At 36.0% G+C, this 20,418-nt stretch overlaps 1 protein-coding gene across 4 annotated transcripts in view; it reads left to right on the top strand.

Annotated features, from left to right (window-relative positions):
• The first annotated feature begins 12,831 nt into the window (after positions 1 to 12,831).
• LOC149807336 (uncharacterized) overlaps positions 12,832 to 20,418 on the top strand; it is a 295,678-nt gene continuing 288,091 nt past the window's right edge. For 2 of the 4 annotated variants that reach the window (XM_089965490.1, XM_089965468.1), the window contains exon 1: positions 12,833 to 13,208. The gene's annotated coding sequence lies outside the window, so the exon portion shown is untranslated. Of the gene's footprint in view, positions 13,209 to 20,418 lie in introns of all 4 variants that reach the window. The other 2 variants (XM_089965473.1, XM_089965500.1) reach the window with 2 other exon arrangements.

The raw sequence follows: 20,418 nt of genomic DNA, 5'->3' as shown, positions 1-20,418 counted from the left end.
ATTCGGAGAATTCTCATCATTTTTCAAAACTGCCATTGCAAAGCCTCTGTTGAAGAAACCAACACTAGACCGTAACGATTTAAAGAACTACAGCCCAGTTTCTAATCTCCCATTCATATTTTAAAAAATCTTAGAAAAGGTTGTTCTATCCCAGCTTGTATCTCATCTGAATTCAAACAGTCATTTTTAGCAATGTACAATCTGCATATCGCCCTCGCCACAGTACTGAAACTACTCTTCTAAAAGTAATTAATGACATTCTCTCTGCGTTGGATAGCGGAAAGATTACAGTCCTCACCCTCATTGATTTGTCTGCAGCATTCGACACAATATACCATGATATATTAGTTCATCGTCTCCAGCATGTATTTGGCATTCATGATACAGCCTTACTGTGGTTTGAAGTCCTACTTGGTCAACAGGACACAAATTGTATCTGTAAATGGAATACACTCCAGCCCAGTTGATCTATGTTGTGGTGTTCCACAGGGGTCTGTTCTTGGACCTGTTCTCTTCATTCTATACACTTAGCCGCTCTCAAGTGTCATTGATCATCATTCAGTGTCTCACCAATTGTACGTTAATGACACCCAACTATACAAATCTAGCCACCAAACTGAAGTTGATGCTACCATCCAAGGTGTAGAGAGGTACATTTCTGATGTGAAATCATGGATGACATGTAACAAGCTGCAGATTAATGATGATAAAACTAAGGCCATTCTGATCACAAGACAAAGACTTTCTCATTCACATCCTTTACCTCAAACAATAAATATCAGCAACACCAACATTAAATTCACACAATCAGTACGAAACTTAAGTGTTACTCTGGACAGTACATTGCACCAACATGTCATAAACATATGTAAGGCTGCATATCTTGAGCTGACACGCATCAGCTCCATTCGCAAATATCTTTCAGTAGATGTCACTAAAACACTTGTGTGTTCATTAGTACTTTCAAGACTGGACTATTGTAACTCAATTCTGTCTGGTTCATCTCAGTGTCTGCTCCAGAATCTTCAAGAAGTTCAAAACACAGCTGCTCGGATCATACTTTATGTACCACGATCGGAGCACACCTCCCCGCTGATCTGTACCCTACACTGACTATCCATTCGATCCAGAATCAAACACAGAATTTGTTCTCTGTGCTACGTTTCACTGATGGACTCCAGTCCAACATACCTATCCGACCTCACCCATGTGTACACACCAGCAAGATACGTACGCTCCTCTTCTGACAATCGTATACTCATTATTCCCACTATGAAAACAAAGTCATATGGACAACGTTCTTTTGCATACCAGGGCCAAGCAACGTTGAATGAATTGCCCACTGACCTTAGACACAAAGACACAGAGATCCTATTCAAGAGTGCTCTCAAAACTCACTTATTTCGACTGCAAGAACAAACTTGAAGACCTAAAAATGTTTCATACCTCAAATATTGTCAGCATGATTTTTACTGTTTTGTAATTTCATGTTGTTTGTTTTTGTAATCATATCATTATATATTTTTTAACTTATAGGTGTTGTCTAATGTTGTAAAGCTCTTAGTGCTTCTAAAGATTAGGCATTATACAAAGTCCTCATTATTATTATTATTATAATAAACTACCACCACTGATCAGCGTGAAGGGAGATAACCTGTCACGCCTGAATACGGTAACTGCAAATATGCACATTGTGCCACGAGTTCACAAAGTCAGCCCCCTTCGTAACGCAATATAAATCATTAAATTCCCCATGCCATTATCAAGCGGATGTCGGATTCAATTAATCTTTCTATCCAAAATATCTTAGCATAGTAATGAAAACGATGTAGTACCACCATGTTGGCCAATTCTGCGCGTCCGGTAATTCTGTGCATCGATAAGTCATTTCTGTAAACATTGAATCTCGTGTTATTTTGGGTCAAAAATTCATTTTGTATCAAGAAAGAACGATCGCAATTTAATTAAGAAGAGTGATATTCATAAGGTACACAAAAATATCCGGCATTTCCACTCGAAATGTATATGAAAATGTGATTTATAAATGTCAACATGAAGACCCACTCCATGACCTTCTTTAACTGGTAACCCAGAAAATCCGATTTACTATGTATCTTTTAGAATCATACAAATAAAGACATTATATAAAAGATGGAAATGTATACCTTAAAGCAATACTGCATTTTAATCCAAGTTTCCATTTTTGCAAGAAGTTGTCCCACCCGTACAAAAATCGTCTGCTACCCAACGTGTTAACTTGCCGCTTTACCGCTCCGGTGGCATAGTGGTTAGAGCGTCCGCCTCAGATGTGGGAGGTCTTGGGTTCGATCTCTGGCCGAGTCATACAAAAGACTTACAAGCATGGTACTAACAGCTGCCTCGCTTGGCGCTCAGCATTAAGAGGTTAGTGTTAGGACTGGTCGGCCTGCTGTCAGAATAATGTGACTGGGTGGGACATCATGCTACATGTCTGCGGCATGATGCTCCAGTGCTAGACATCACTATAAACTGTCACACTGCAGACATCGTAGCGATGTGACTGAGAAATTGTTAAAGCTATGTTAAAAATCCAAATCACAAACACACACACAGAAACCTGCCGCTTGAATATAAATTCTCAAGAAATTCACCGGCGTATAGTCTGTTTCTAAATTCTTTAGCAATTTTTTCCCCATCAGGAAGACGTTGCAAATACATTATATGCTATCCATTGTTGTTCTGATCCACATAATAGATTAATTTTTTTTATAAGATGTTGAACTTTACTAACTTTTTTACAAGATCGGTTTTGTTTGCTTTATATATCTTGCCATTCATTGTCATTACTACGTTGAATTTTGTTAAACTGGCTATAAATCTGAGTTAATTACTTAACTGAAATGCTGACAGAAACAGTCCAAAGTAATGCACTTCATTTCTATAGCCCGATTAATAAATATTACATCTTTTCAACGCTGTGCGCAGAACAGGCCGACATCGCGAGTCAGGAAAACACGGGGGTGGTATCCCCTGTGTCCAAAATTAATATTATTTTGAATAGAATATTCTGGTAACACTTGCCTCTTTTCAAATGGTAAGCATTGCTGTATTTTATTTTCGTCAATCGGTCGAAATCTGTTTGCGTTTTGCTTCATTATTGGAGACGGAAACCTTAAGTGCACAGAAATGCCCGACAGCGTTGTACATCAAGAATTTTTTTTGTTGTTTTTTTTTTTTCTGGGATTGGGGTGGGGCCGAAATTTAGTTCGTTGGTTGTTGGTTTAAACCGCATTTTTAGCACATTATTAGCTATATCATTCAGAAAATTGGAGGTAATTACCGTTCTCTAGGACTCGCTGAGACAGCCCACCCGAACTTGTATCGAACCCGTGATTCTTGGATTACGAATCAATCACTCTACCAACTTATCTATCGCGGCTCCATTACCAATGCCAAAAACTGTCAGTTTTTCTCAATTTCAGTGTAAAAATATTCCCAATCAAAACTTTACAAACATTCTGGTGCAGATTACATAGAAATAACACCTCGTGTAAGATTTAGATCACTAAACAAAAACAGAATGCACAGTAACTTGTGCTGACTAATTAGTTCCGTTGCGATTCGGACTAAGGCAGATGTAGTACAGATTAGGTAGAAGAATTCGAGCATCTATCAGAAGTCTGATCTATGTCATTTGTTGCGAGTTTAGGATCTAATAAACAGTAACAAGAAAAAAGTGAAGAGAGCAAGCTTTGTAAAATTTAACAAATAATATATTTCAAAGGAAATACAATGTAAAAATGAGGAAAAGAACTTACAGTTTTAAGAATCAAATCCAAAGGTAATCCAAGAATAATCCAAGAATTATAAATTATTAGTCCTGGTAATAAAACGTTCGAGTCCCGACGAAAATCCAAAATGGAAGGCGATGACGTATACTGTAACATGTATAGCAATGAAGTGTCAACAATTCTTTGTTGAACCACAGAAAATATTCCGGTGTTTGAAGTTCCGAATAAAATTTCAAGAAATGCCTTTGTCCATGAATGCTGTATGAGCACTCAAATATTTCCAGAAAACAGAATTAATCTTTTACAATCCAAATAATTCCATTAAATAAAATTTAAAATCAACTGGTCACAAGAAAACACATTTCAGTGTTGAAGGTAAAACGCCCACCTGACTAAATTCTCTATAGAAAAAAGGTTATACACTAACTTGAGATGCAGAAACGATTCCCGGATGAGGGTCAACCCTCCGGTAACACCAGAATTTCTAGAACATCGTAGAAGCTATTTACGTCTGAAGTCATGTAGTCCCAGTCAGCCTCGATTTCACTATTATCAATCATACATTAATTATTTTTTTTAAAGTTGTTTACAAGAACTGTTACTAATTTTAAATCAAGGTCAGGAACTAGGTCAGCATTAGGTGTTTACGACTAAACGTTCAGGTCAAACTAATTTCTGGAAAATATAAATTTCCAGTAAACAAAATTACATTACTTTAACATGTAATGAAACAAATAAAAAATGTAAAACTTACAAACAGACAATTACATTAAATTAAATATAAATTAAATCAAATATACATAACACATTAAAGACGCAACTTTAGCATTACATGTTAAAGAATAAACGCCTGATTAACTTAATTTTTCGTGTGCGCAGTGGAAGCAGAGGAGACAGAAATGTCCCACATCACTATACATTGCGCAAACATAATCTGTAAACAATAAAAAAAATTTTAAATCATTACTGATGTCTCAAAATATCGTTTTGTACAATCTAAAAATGTCATGTGCAGTTTGGAGGATGAAATTCAGGCCATGACGCATGCCAAGCGAACAGAAGGGTTGAAAGCGGCAGGTCGGAAGACACGACATGTTCATGTTATGGTGGAATCGTATAACTCAATCATGTTTGGATTTTTTTTCCATATCCACTATGAGGGATCGAAACCGATCATGAAGAAGACCTGTAGAGACTTCTTAATGTGCGTCGGACTTGTAATCGAAAGGCTGTGGGTTGATGCCCGACTAGGACGGCTCGGGTCCACTGCCTCAGCGTATCCATGGGAAAGGCACTTAGCTTCCACTTACCCAACATGATTTAGCCAGAAATGTGTTAAAAGTGTCGTAAAAAATAAAATAGATAATATTTTCAAAATTACAACAAGAATAAAACTGAAACTTGAACTGGAAGAACACTTAGTCAGTTTATATCTTGAGACCAAAATAACAAATGTTATCTCATTAAAACTGGCTTCAACTTTCCTGTTGGATTTGGTATTTAGAATTTAAATCTCTGTCATTCTCAACATAAATCTCTCTCTCTCTCTCTCTCTCTCTCTCTCTCTCTCTCTCTCTCCATAACCATTTTACTTCACTCGTGTATCATTCTGAAAAGTTTAACTAAGTGAAAACCTTGCAGCATACGTTAACAGTGTTGCACGTTGAGAGCGGTGTCGCAGTTTGCTTGTTTCTGTTCTGTCAACGTCTGCGTTGGTATTGCCTCCAGCAACCTTAAGATGGTAATGAGTGTCCATTTTCAGGGTTTGTAATAGTCTGTGGAGTTTTACTACAAAGCCACTGATGTCCGCCAGAGTAAGATATGTTCTAGGGTGCATTATTGACAAGATTGACTAAATTTATGAGGCGAAAAACTTGCAGAAATACACAATATGGATATTAATGAATGAACTGTTAGTCTGAAGAAGAAGAAAAAAATCATAATAAATGTGAAGTGTTCTTATAAACGCTGGTAGATGATGAGTGAACACTACAGTTAAGTGAGAGCAAGATTAGGAACGGACCATTTTCAATACTGCAGATCTTTTAAGGAGGACCGGATATCAAATATATACATATTTTCATGAGTTACTTTAACACTTGATAAAATGTGTATAACTAGAATACAAATGTCTGAGCAAAAGATGATAGTGCAATGCAGATAACAAAGTTATGGCGGCAAAACTGTCCAATCAAACAAAGTAATCTCATTTTTCATAACTGTTCGTTTTTATTAAACACTGCGTTCATGCCGACAAGAGGGGGGTGAGGCAACCGGGAATGTATCCCCGGGGCCCGGGAGCGTAAAGGTGGGGGGGGGGGGGCCGTGCCGAACAAGACTTTATAATTTTATAAAAGAAACATTTGGTTGAACAAGAACTCGGAGAGGCTCGGGTGTTTCTTATCCTAGGGCCCGTGATAGTTCTCAACGGCCCTGACTGCATGTGCGTTAGATACTATCAATTAGTATGGTGCTACATTGCGTTTACTATCATGACGTTGGGTAAGATAGTGCTATAGTGAGTACAGCAAGGATACTGAATTATTTACATTTTAAAGAACATTTTCTTTGTAAATTTTATTAAGTTTTACAGTATGTAAAAATATAAAGATTTCACAATCGGATCTTTTTTAGCATACAAATTATTAATTCCATGGACACTGGGATTAAATTTGACAACGGTAAAAAAACCCGTATATAAATATATTTCTAACATTAAGTCAATCTAATTTGTGAAAAGACAGGTTAAAAAGTATTATCTTCCCCATAGTTTGATTAGAATTAGGTTGTGTGAGTGGGGTCGGTGGCCAAGTGGTTTCAAGCGCTTGCCTTTTGCGATCACTGCAGTCTCGGCCAATGTGGTGGTTATGTAGGTATTTAGAGTTTAAATCTGAAAAATGGCTTTAAAGGCAAAAACAACAGCAATAACAACGGCTTTAACATTCGTCCGCGTGACACAAAGTTAGGTTTGCGTCTATTAAAATTGTATATGTGCCATGTCTCAATGCTGGCATTAAGCAAAGGTTTAATGTGTGCCAGTGCTAAACCAACCATAAACAATAAAATTTCTGGTACCCTTTAAGATGCTTATTTTGTAAATCCCATTTACCTAATGTACTTTGTAATTTGATTCTTATTGTTTTTCAAGGCCGTATTTAGCCTGAACAGGTAAACCTAATATAATCTATATTTAGAGAAAATGAGGTCTGTCAGTCAGTTGTGCAAGTTACAGCTCACAATCATGCAAACTATGTAATAGCAGCTATGCATAGAGACAGACGGGGATAAAAATAAAAGATAGAAAGGCAGATATGTAGATGGTGTAAGATATCCATCCATCCATGCATGCATGCATGCATGCATGCATGCATGCATGCATGCATGTATGTATGTATGTATGTATGTATGTATGTATGTATGTATGTATGTATGTATGTATGTATGTATGCATGCATGCGTGTATGTATGTATGTATGTATGTATGTATGTATGTATGTATGTATGTATGTATGTGTGTATGTATGTATGTATGTATGTTTGTTTGTATGCATGCATATATGTATGTATGTATGTATGTATGTATGTCTGTATGTATGTATGCCTGTATGTATGTATGTATGTATGTATGTATGTATGTATGCATGCATGCATGCATGCATGCATGCATGCATGCATGCATGCATGCATGTATGTATGTATGTATGTATGTATGTATGTATGTATGTATGTATGTATGTATGTATGTATGTATGTATGTATGTGTGTATGCATGTGTGCATGCATGTATGTATGTATGTATGTATGTAGACCGTTCCTCTCGCCTAGTGGTTAGAGCATCCGCCTCGGAAGCCGGAGGTCGTGGGTTCAAACTCCGGCCTAGTCATACCAAAGACTTACAAAAGAGGTACTTAAGCTGCCTCGCTAGCCGCTCAGCATTAAGAGGTTAGTGTTAGGACTGGTCGGCCTGGTGTCAGGATAATGTGACTGGGTGTGACATCATACTACATGTCTTCGGCATGATGCCCCAATGTTAGACATCAATATAAACTGACATCGTAGCGATCTGACTGAAAAATTGTTAAAACTACGTTAAAAATCCTAATCACATACACATGTATGTATGTAGGTATGGATGGATGGATGGATGGATGGATGGATGGATGGATGGATGGATGTGTGTGTGTGTGTGTGTGTGTGTGTGTGTGTGCGTGCGTGCGTGCGTGAATGCATGTATGTATGTATAACTTTATTTCTCTTCAGAAGAGGTTTCACTCAGTCATTGTATCATTAATTCACAATGGAGATAGGAACATAGCTTGACATTAATGTATTTACTGCACACTAAACATGTAATACATACATATATACATACATGCATACATACATACATACATACATACATACATATTTTCGTCTACTCGAAATTGTATTACGTTGCAAGCTGGCATTTGCTTTTGTTTATTTTGCGTAGGTGACATTGTTTCACTGCCGCTCCCCACTCTAATAAGGAAAACAACAAGATTAAAGCAACAAATGCTTTAATCTCGTTTATATTAGAGAGGGGAGCCGCGATAGCTTATTTGGGAGAGTATCGGACTGGTAATCCAATGGTCCCGGTTTTGATATCCGCACGGGCCAGCCTGAGCCTGCACGGATTCTTGGTGTGTTCATTACAAAGCTATGATGCGCCGTAGCGGACAAAGGCTGGTCCAGTGAGAAAGTTGCAGTTGAAATTTCGATGTCGGATGTCGAGAAATCCAATATCACGTGTTGGATCAAATTGCATGTTCTTAAAGTTCCATTTTCTAGATCCGGATTTGAGATTTTATATGTTGAATTATAAAGTGGTGGTTTAAAGTTCTATTTCCTACGTCAGCCTTTTGCAGTTTATATTTTAAATTACAGAGCGATGGCTAAAATTTCAATAGCATGTGTCGAGAATCCTTAATTCACCCGTTCTATGTAATTGACATGAAAGTTTCGTTTCATATGGCAAGTATTTAGATTTCATCTGTTGAATTTCACAGCAACAATAAGCAGCCTCCTTGTTTAAACATAAAGCGGTCGTTCACAAAAGCGACCCCTAGCGAAGAAGTTCATAATAATTCTCGACCTGTGAAAGGTAACTTTTAAACTGAAAGTGCATGAAATGTAATGGCGCCTTATAATTGAATACACGAATGATGCATCTTAATATTCGATATTATTTTAAATTGTTAAAGTGGACATTGTGAAATGTTACTTTTAACACTATCACATCATTTGACAACTTAAAAATAGAAATTCTGACAAGCGCAATAAATTGTCCAACCACCAACATATACAATCTAAAAATTGTTAAATTGAAACTCTCGACACATGACATTAAAATTTTTAAAAAAAGCGCCGTGTAATTCAGAAGATATAATCTAACAACTCGATATTGGACATCGAATTTTAAACTAGCGCTGTGTAATTCAACAGATGAAATCTAAATACCCAACATATGAAATGGAACTTTCAACATAACTCTTTGAACCAATACGTAAATTAGAAATTCTCGACGTTCGATCACAGACGCGTAATTCAAATGACACAATCTAAAACCTCGACATAGAAAATATAACTTTCTGTGGTAGAAACAATAGTGGTTATTGTTTAATTCAGCAGATGCATTCTAAAATCTCAACCTAGAAAATGGAACTTTAAGGACAAGCGATTTTGGATACAGCACGTGAAATTGAAATTCTGAACATAGGACATTAAAATTTAAACGGCAGCGTTCTGGTTGGACCTGCTTTTGTCCGCTATGGCGCCTCTTACAAAGCCACTTAGTTCCCATTTCCTATGCATGATATACATAGCCAGTTTTAAGTTGAGAAATGCTGTTAAAATTAACCAACGATTGTGTTACCAAGACACTACATACTAGCCATAAGAGATAAGGGCCTGTCAGTTTAACTTTCATGTGTATATTTAAAATGGTCTATTTTACGGAGAAACGAGGTACTGCATTGCGTGAATCTTGTGTGCATGATTTTAGAGGATTGTTTCTCTTATCCGTGTCGTTTGTTGGCGTAAACAATGTTCAATTGGATTGAGGGAGTGTATGGACGCGGACTAATAATGCATGTAAATATGGGCTCAAGACCAAGCAGCGTAAACACCGTGCGTAACGTAGATATTGCACATTCAATGACTACGAGCGGAATACTGTCGCTTGCAAATACATTAGCATCACGTGATTTACAAGCATATTAGCAGCTTGATGGCTTTTTTGGCCTAATCTCCATAGCATTTCCGGCCGACACAATATATCATTCATAAATTCAAATCGTCAAAATTGAAACATTTTTCATCCATCTTTTTTGAACTTTTCAGTAGACACCTAAATATTGTCATTAATTCTCACCAGGTAAGTGGCAACATAAAATACTATGATTTTATAAGATGAGATACGCTAATGAGTTGGCGTGGTTAAGTCAGCTCAGGCGATTGGTCAATTATGTTCGGAACGTGCTCCAAACACGTGGCTCAATAACTGCCTGTATTATGTTTTACCACCTTTTCCCTTTAAGTTTTATTATTTTTAGAAACGTTGCCAGCAACAAAGCAATAAGTCGATCTTTTCTCCCAGAATTATATTACTTACAATAGGTACGATGTGGTTTTTAAAATTTACTTCGATGCGATGTTGCCTTTCAAGAACTATGTTATACAGTCTTTTTTAAAAAAAATACTTAATTGGTTATGCTACTAATACTAGCGAATTCAGAGTTAATTTCCAATACTCTTCACATTTTTCCAAGTCGTATGTTAAATCAGTTTTAAGCATATGTTTATATATTACGGGTGAGATTTATTTTTAAGAGCTGGTGAATAAGGAGTGACAACGAACATTTATTGTGACTGCATGCGCCCAAACGATCAACAGTGTAGATTTTTCCCCAGAAAGGTAAATCGAGACGGAAGGACGGTGCCAACGTTCCCTTTTTTTTTAGTATCAAAGAATGGTCCGTTTTGGACATTTTTACTAGTGCATGAGTATCATCAAAGATGTGTGTGTGTTTTGTGTGTGTCTTTGTGTGTAAAGATGTTTTATTCATGGATAGCATTTTATTTCTTTTTTTATCTAAAGACTCGACGCTGTTTAGTTTCATAACACCAGCAGTATAAGGTACAGCTAAGAAATGAAAACTGTGTATGTATGTGCGTGTGTTGGACTTTAAACGTCGCTGCAACAATTTTTCGGTCATATCGCTACGATGTCTGCAGTGTGGCAGTTTATAGTGATGTCTAGCAATGGGGCATCATGCCACAGACATGTGTCATCATGCCCCACCCAGTCACATTATTCTAGTACCAGGCCGACCAGTCCTAACACTAACATCTTAATGCTGAGCGCCTAGAGAGGCAGCTGTTGGTATCATTTTTAGAAGTCTTTGGTATGAATCGGTCGGGTAGAAATGAAAAGACTTTGAACAGCAGGTTACAAATTTATCGTAGAAACTTAATACAATATGGTCAATAAAGAAAGAATAAAGACTGGCTTGCAGGTCAAAGTTAACAATCATACTCCAAGTAAGTAAATATTAGCAAAATTTGTAAGCAGAGGAAACGAAAAGTACCCCCCCCCCTTCACGAAACTGAGTTTACTGGACCTGTTTTGAAATATGTCGCCAATATTAATAATATTAAACAATATAAAATTATCATATTTGCTGACGGAAAGAAGTTAAGTTATGGCATTGGCAAATTTGGTAGGTATTGAGAATGGAGCAAGACCGAAGGAAGGAGAATGTTTTCACCCAGCTTAAATTGTATCATTTTAAGAAAAGACAGAACTCATTAAAATAAACAACAACAGCAATGACAATAATAATAATAATAATAATAATAATAATAATGATAATAATAATAACAATAATGGGGCATGAATAGTACTGTGATAATGTCCTTGCATTGCACCTCGTTTGTCTTGAGTTCAATTCCTGTTTACGGGATTGGAAGGGTGCATCTAATGATTGAATACTTTGCCGACTTCGTTCACCTTAAGAGCTTTCAAAGCCAAACAGAAATTCAAACTTAGAGCTTGTTGTTGTTGTTGTAGGGTTTAACGCCATTTTTCAGCACACGATAGGCTATACATGGCGGCCAGTAGTAATGGTGGAGGAAGAACCTGGGAAAACCCCTGAAAGAACCACCGACCCACGAGAAGCTACTGGCAAGCTTTCTCACATACCCACATTGGCCGAATCCGAGACTCGAACCTACGCAGACAGAGGTGAGATGGCAGTGATCCGTAACATAGAGCTCTTTAGACCAGTCGGCCACTAGGGGCCCCGAACTTAGAGCTAGTATAACTGTCGTAAATAATAATAATAATAATAATAATAATAATAATAATAATAATTCACATACTCTTGTAATGTTCAAGAAAAAATTAAAGCTCACTAAGATGACTCAGAAAAAAATATATTAAAGCAGTAACACGTTCATTTTTTGGTCAAATTACAAGCGGTATCGGAGGATGACTCCATTGTAAATTTATATTTTGTTACTCCCATTAATAAGGCGATGTCGTGAATTGATGCCCCAAAAATCTGCTTAAATCGTCTGGTTGGTATTAATTCTACCAATAATCTTATGATAAATGTTAGTATACAAAACATAATATTGTCTATATCAGTATATTTGATACAGTGTATTTTATGATTTAGAAGAGTGTTCGAAATACAGTAGGCCCAGAAATCAACCCGAAGAAGTTGCTGCAGTCTGTTGTATACATTATTAAAATAGAGAAATTATATGAAATAGCGGATATCAATGAAATTCTCGCATTATCCATGCAGAATGCGTCAGTCATTTTAAAAACCACAAGGTATATATACAAAGTATTTGACCTCTGAGAAATAACAGTGACCGTAGTTTTCTGTGAGCTACAACTTTTCTACAAAGTGTAATGTACAATATGTGCAAAACTCGCTTGGGCCCTTAGCCACGTGTTTAGAACGTATTTGGCGCGTTGAGTGTATTCTGTCAGCGTTCATTGTATCTTCAATGTAATTGATTATCCCCGGTGGTGAAGGCAGAATTATAAAATATGTTGCGCTAAAGCGCCTCCAGTGTAGAACTCCAACTGGAGAGGAAAATATATCGTCACAGTGGATGGGCAAGTTATCGATTTTGAAACAAGCAACTATCCTATTGGATTATATTACAAAGTAGGTATTTATTGGCATTCGTAAACCATTTCCCGCTTGCCACTAAAAGCTGCCAGTCGGCATACACGTCGTTCATCTAGCGTGTTCATTGTGTTCAATAGCTAACGAAAAGCCATACGACTTTAGGTATGTGTGGATCAGTTGTAAAAAATGACAAAATTTGAATTCGTATGGGAAAAATGTACTAAGGTACACCAAGCATCGAGATTATGGCAAGGAGAAAATGGATATAAAGGTAGGTAATTTATGAGAAATGTTTATTTGGAAATAGCTAAATATTAAACTACACAGCAAAACCGCTAACTTGCAGAATTTCGTAGTCAAAGTATGCACGTAAAGTTTACCGTTCATGGTTAATGACAGAAGACTAATATGAATTAAAGTCATGTAAGTATTACATATGGTGTAAAATACGCAGAGGTCAATCTAGTTTTGAAAGCTTGAAGAATCTCCCCCCCCCCAGTATTATCACAGTTAAGAACGATTTCACTTTAACATACATGTATACATACCTATACCACATTACACACAAGATGAAGAAAATTCTGCAAGCTATTACTGTATTTACCTAAAATTGACTACTTGTTACTGAGTGACTGCACTTGTTATTTACTGTACTTATTATTGAGCATGTACTTTTTACTGAGTGACTGTACCTGATACTGAGTGACTGTCCATGTTACTAGTTTTGTTCTGAGTGACTATACCTGATGCTGAGTGACTGTCTTTTTTTTTTACTGTTTTTTTCCTTCTTCTTACTGAGTGACTGTCCATGTTACTGAGTGTTTTCTTCTTACTGGGTGACTGTATTTGTTATCGAGTATATTCTTGTTACTGAATACATTTAATACTGAGTGATTGTACTTGTTACTGAGTGACCGTATTTGATAGTGAGTGACTATTACTGGGTTCTTTTCACTGAATGACTGTATTTGATATAGAGGGACTGTATTTACTACTGTGTTCTTTTTACTGAGTGTATTTTATAGTGAGTGACTGCTTGATATAGAATGAATTGATATGTATTAACTGTACTTGTTATTGCGTGACAGTGCTTGGTACAGATATACAGCTTAAAATTTCGCACATACAACAGCGTCATTACAGCAACATATTTTGACAGCATTGGTATCTACATGACTTCTATGTAACACATGTTTAAACTACATTATTGTACACAATAAATACTCGTACTTATACCTTCCGTGACAGAGATATGTGCCAAAAAATGTTAGAAAGAGTATATGTAAGAAGTAACCATATTGCTTTAATATTGATACCAATGAAGGAACATTTCCGATCATAATGAATATTATACATTTGAATATTATGACATTCATAACATACATGATGTAAACACAAGGTATTGTTCTAATGTACCGATATATACAGTTGAAGCTAAAGGTCAGGATCAAGTATCAGCCGAACGTTCGTCATTATGAATACTTAATATTTTAGCATAAAGAGCTGATATATAGTTTTGATGATCATAAAAATATTAAAAATATATAAATTATATTTAATGATCACTGAGTATAATAAGCTATAAGTAGTTTTTTTAAGTGATGAGCTGTCAGTTGGTGGTGTCCTTACGAAGACCGCCTCGTTTAGTGTAATGAATGATTTGGTCTTTACCGGTACACGTGTATCACGATTTTGACATTAAATTAAATTTAAGTCAATGTACAATTAACCTCTTTGAATGTGTTGAATTTTTTAAAAAGAAAATATCTTAGTTAATGCCTTTGAAACATTGTTTAGTATATAATACGGTCAATTATGCAAAATAACGCCATAAAGCTGATGACTACGTGAAAGGTGATGCCGAATTATTAGCCTCAACTGAATAAGGAATCGCTTAAAAAAGACTCAGATGTAAATAACTGTTATGTTCAGTTGTTTTGTTGCATGGTACTTATCGAAGACTTGCTGGCAAAAATTCTTTCTTCAGCACATTCATCTTTTGTATTGGAAAAATGTTTATTATGTAATTGTAAACCGATGGCGTTGGTTCTGTCATGTATATCTTGTACCATAATATAATTCATGCGCACGTGCCGATATATGGCAAAAAGGTATTTGTTCTCCTGCTGATATGTATTTCAAGCACTTAACGAGGTTAGACCTATCACGTGGTTTCATTGGTAAGTACGTCAGTGAGGTATATCTTTTCTTTCACAAAGCTGCCCCACATTTCGAATACAATATTAATGATATATTTTGCATATTTTTATCATATATTACGGTATTGAAATTTTTTTTTTTTCCGCAAGCGACCCGGTAGTGTTAGGACGATACCGATCAAACACCAATTTAGCCACTAGACCGTGTTAATAAAAAAAAGAGATGAAATAGAATATCACAAATTACGCCATTAAAGATTGTAAAATAAATGCCGGCCAGTAGACCATTGAATATAAAATCTTGAGCAGAATCTGGTGAAGCATAAATATGTCACAAAATCGTAGCATATGCGCGAGGACGTCATGGATTATACTAAATTTACTAAATGACGAATGTGTGTGGAGTTTTCTTATAGATAGACATCGCTAGGAAATTTTAATGCAGATTCCTTTTTCTCTACAGAACTAAAGTAATGGCGAAGAGTTATCAGAATAATAAAGTGTTTTTATCATACATCGTACAAAATTCGGATGGGGCCCCCGGTGGCTGTGTGGTCTAAAGCGCTCTCCGTTACGGATCACTGCCATCTCACCTCTGTCTGCGGCGGTTCGAGTCTCGGATTCAGCCAATGTGGATATGTGAGAAAGTTTGCCAGTAGCTTCTCGTGGGTAGGTGGTTCTTCCTCCGCCATTAATACTGGCCGCCATGTATAGCCTAACGTGTGCTGAAAAATGGCGTTAAACCCCACAACAACAACAAAATTCGGTCATTTGTAATTCTTATTAGAAATCTCACAACGTATATTGTATAGCGTCATTTCTAACTCCTTAAGGATTTGGATTTTTTTTTTCAAGTAGCTTTAACAGTTTTTCAGTCATATCGCTACGATGTCTGCAGTGTGACAGTTTATAGTGATATCTTGCACAATGGCATCATGCTGCAGTCATGTAGCATCATGTCCCACCCAGTCACATTATCCTGAAACCAGGCCGACAAGTGCTAACACTAACCTCTTTTAGTAAGGGAGACAGCTGCTTGTACCATTTGTATAAGTTTTGGTATGACTTGGCCGGGGTTGGAACCCGCGACTTCCCGCATCCGAGGCGGACGCTCTAACCACGTGGGCCACCAGAGCGGTCAGCTAATTCTTATTATATAATCTCACAATGTATATTGTAGAACGTCAGTTATAACTCCATAAGGTATAGGTTCTTACTTTAGTTCAGTTGGATTCAATCAAAGATCTATTTATCATAGGGTACACCATGTGTTTCAGCCATGAGACATCAAATTAACATATCAGAGAATGGATATTGTAACTGATTCTATTTTCTAGGCGTACCTGTATTACTTTATGGTAAAATTTTGCTATGATGTAAAACAATTTAATAAAATGCCAAAAGAAACCCCAAAATAATCTTGTGTTTTGCTTTCTTTCTAAAAATCCAGCAATACATGACAAAGCCCTGAACAGTTCGGAGCCGTTTTAAAAGTTTCAATAAGTGCACACGAGAGCACACGCACAAATGTCTCCACTGCAACAGAGGTCATGTGTTCAAACCATAATGTTCTCTGATGTTACGGGTGGGTAATCTCAACTTTAAAACTAGACCTCATAGGAGTAAATTAATAGTGAATGTGAATTTTGTACGCTTAGTCAATTTTATTTTTAATCTTTTGGAATCTAAAAAAATATAGACTATTCGTGCTAGTGGCAGCTGGTAAAATCTTTTCATATGTTTGACTGCTATAATGTAATCTAATACTCATAGCTGTTAGAAGTGTTTTATGTGCTTATTTTAAGACATATTGCCAGAATACACATGGTGTATTGACCAAGGTGGTGGACATATATCTTCAGACTGATGGCTAACTTTGCACCATGTCACCATCACTCCTCGCTTCAATTTCACCATTACCTTAATTTGAAACGTTAAGCATACACTTAACACTATTGATTGGCCAACTGGTCAGTTTTTAAGGCAGACCTTAATTTTAGCCAAGCTGATTTATGTATTCTAACTTAAAGTTAAAATGACGTATATAAGTAAACATCATAAAATATAGAGGACATCTTAATACAAACGACGATGAAAATTTGATAAAAATCTATGGCACAGTTTTAGAGTTGTGATCATTAAAAAAATTTCAATGGAGATAATCAAAAGCTTATTACTTTTTCCTGCTCTGATGACGCAACAGCCGAGAGATAATTTCAAATTTCTTTAGCATCGCGTAAGTCCTCGTTATATCATTGATTTTATGTAAAATACATTTAAATTAACATTCATCTTCATATAAATACATTGGTTAATGATCAGTAATAAGGTATTATTTATACTGCAATAAACTTTGTAATAAAAAAAAAAAAAAAAAAAAAAAAAAAAAATGAGGTTTCGCCAGAAATGATTTATGGTAGGTAAATCTCCTGTTTCAATAAATTTTGGCTTCCGTTAGATTTTAACCGTGTCTAGTGACGAATGGATAAGGTCCGTCCAGTATATTGCTGAGAAAAAAAGAAATTAAGATTTTATTTAAATTGTTTAAATATCAATTTTGAGTGCTGCAGAAATATGATGAATAACAGTCCGGACGTGTAGCACCGTCTATTCTGTACTTTGTTTTTCTTACAGTTGTCATCAAATTTATCTTTAATTTGTATTAAGGGATAAGTAAGAAAATATATATTAATAGCTTGTATCCTTTTTATAGCATCATTGAAACTCGTGAATATTAATGAGATTGGCCAAATGTATCCTCCCTGAAATGATTTAAATTGAATTACTGAGTTCTTGTGCGATTTTGACGGAAATTTTAATGTTGTTTATGTTAACATGTCCTCTTTATTTGTATTATATTTATTTCTAAACTTCAGTGTTACTATACATTTACGTTTAAGCTTGAGTTATGTTGTTGAAATCCAGTCCTGAAGTGCTTGTAGACGACTAAAGACATAAAATCTCTCTGATTGCATCAAAGGTTAAAAATAATGAAACATGGAAACGTGCCTAATGATTTCATATAATTTGGATTTTCATGCAGGATTTTCTCGTGATGGAAACACATTTTGTCTCCCTGAGTTGTCTGATAAGTACATGCCAGTGCATAATGTTTCACTAGTTTATATTCGCCTTACTCGGCCCTGATCTATTGTTTTAAATCCAACATAAGTTTTTCACATCAACCTCAATTTTGTCTCAACAACCCGCCGCCTGATTTGGCCCCTTGCCTCTGCATTTGTGCAAAATCGTCACTGCATTCCTTTGCTTTTATGATACTATTTTCTGAATTACGGGACAAAAAACTTTGGATTAATTATTTGCTAGTACGTTTGAATTATTTGATATTTTGATATTTAGTTAAAATTCTTCTTAGAACTTTTTTATTTTGCAACCATTTTATCGTCACAGATGTTGTGCTCGGTGCTTACGTGGAGTCACGTCATTTGAATGATAAGCCATACGACATGCCGGTTAATTCCTGCTTCTTGTTTCGTTTTAGCAAATGATCGTACAAAATCATGATCTACTTAAACTTCATTGAGATATTACATGATTCATCAATGAACTTTGTTGTAAGATCTTATGTTGATTTTGATGTTTTACACATTTTCGGCTTGCAAATGGGTTAACGGGTTTTATATGCTGGCGATATATCATCGAATTCCATCTTATTTGAGCATGTACGATATATTTCGATACAACCAGTTGGTCTTTTCTGTCAACAAATGAAAAAAAACGGTATAGGTTGAAAACAGATGTTGTACTGGCAATGTGATTGTACAGCTAACTTGTATATAACTGGTAACTTGTTTATGTGCTATCTAAATGATTGGTCACCTTTTTGTCGCAGCGCAATAATTTCCCGACAACCGCACAACCGGGAGGAAGAAAAACAACCCAAATACAAACAACTTCGTCTTACATACCCCACACTCTCAAAAGTACATAATAACTGGTGAGCGACCCCCGAAGAAAAATAACCCTAAATATACAGTCGAATTAAATGCTTGTGAAGCCGTTACCGTCCAGCTCCAATTTGATGGTTTACGAATCACCAATCTTTCATCAGGAAAATAATAACATTAAAAAGCGTAACTAACTTGCTGTTTGAAAAATGTTGCTTGACAGAACTGGAATAAGTACAATAGGAAAGCGTTCAAGCATTATACTATATGAATTTTGTTCAAATGATACTGACAGACCATTAAATATGGTCGCCTTTACCAAAAATTGAAAACATTTACAAAACTTTATCTAAGATAAAACATAAAAGGTCTCAAACCTTTCAATCCGAATTTGATCATCTTGACAGAAACTGTCCTGGTACATAGTTTTAGTATTCTACAAAGTATGATGATGTGTCATGAAATGTGGACGAAAACACAATCATGAAACGACTGTTTTCATTACCTTCGCCACCAAAAATAATGGAGGACATTTCTACTAAAATCTGATGTTAAATCAAATTTTGCACTCTTAAAACGCTGTTTTACAAAAGTTTTTAAACGCTATCAATCTATTTTTATATAAAAAAGCTACAACCACGCTATTTGTCCTGATTGACTTTCTGAAGAAAAGACGGGTGTGGGTGTGGGGTATTAAATGCAAGTTCTCTTTAACTCCAAGAGCCTTAATAGCAATCATCTACTGTGTGCATGCCATTAACTGTACTGTCAGTGAGATCTAAATTTAGTCCGTATAATGCGGGTTTAAAATCAGTGTTTACCACATAATTGTTTGACGTTACAGACAATGTTTGCTCCTAAATATTTTTTTTATATGTCAACATGTTCACATACCATGTTATGTGAAAATGATCGGTCAAAATAAGCCCATGAAATTCTTGCGCAGTATTCTCATTTAGTGATTGGCTGCGATCGTTGGAATTTTCCTTGCCCCGCCTTCTGAAACTTTTCATTTTTACCGTTTCTATTAATACATGTAATATAATTGTCGGTCTTTCCATTCGGTAGCCCAATTGGCATCGTGAAAAAATATGGTTACCTACGTCGGAATATGGCCAATTTACCCTGTGTATAATTCTCCTAAGGCCAACATGGAAGTAGAGCACGAGTACATTTCTGCTACCCCGTGATGCAGAATTCGCATCTCTTCTTCAGTAAATGTCTACAAATGCTGGTTTCTCGACTGACAGAATACTATCGAATCCCATTATTCTTCCAAATCAGATAATGCAAATATCTGGTCACAAGTTATCCAACCCCCTTAAATCTGGAATGGCTATACTGAGCAAAATTTCTTGTCTGTATTTATGATACACTTTTTGTATATAGTAACCATCTCTTCACACGAATATCT

This window comes from Sinohyriopsis cumingii, chromosome 1 (genome assembly GCF_028554795.1).
Source record: "Sinohyriopsis cumingii isolate HCF-2022 chromosome 1, ASM2855479v2, whole genome shotgun sequence".
NCBI lineage: Eukaryota > Metazoa > Mollusca > Bivalvia > Unionida > Unionidae > Sinohyriopsis > Sinohyriopsis cumingii.
This window is presented reverse-complemented; position numbering and strand designations above follow the sequence as displayed.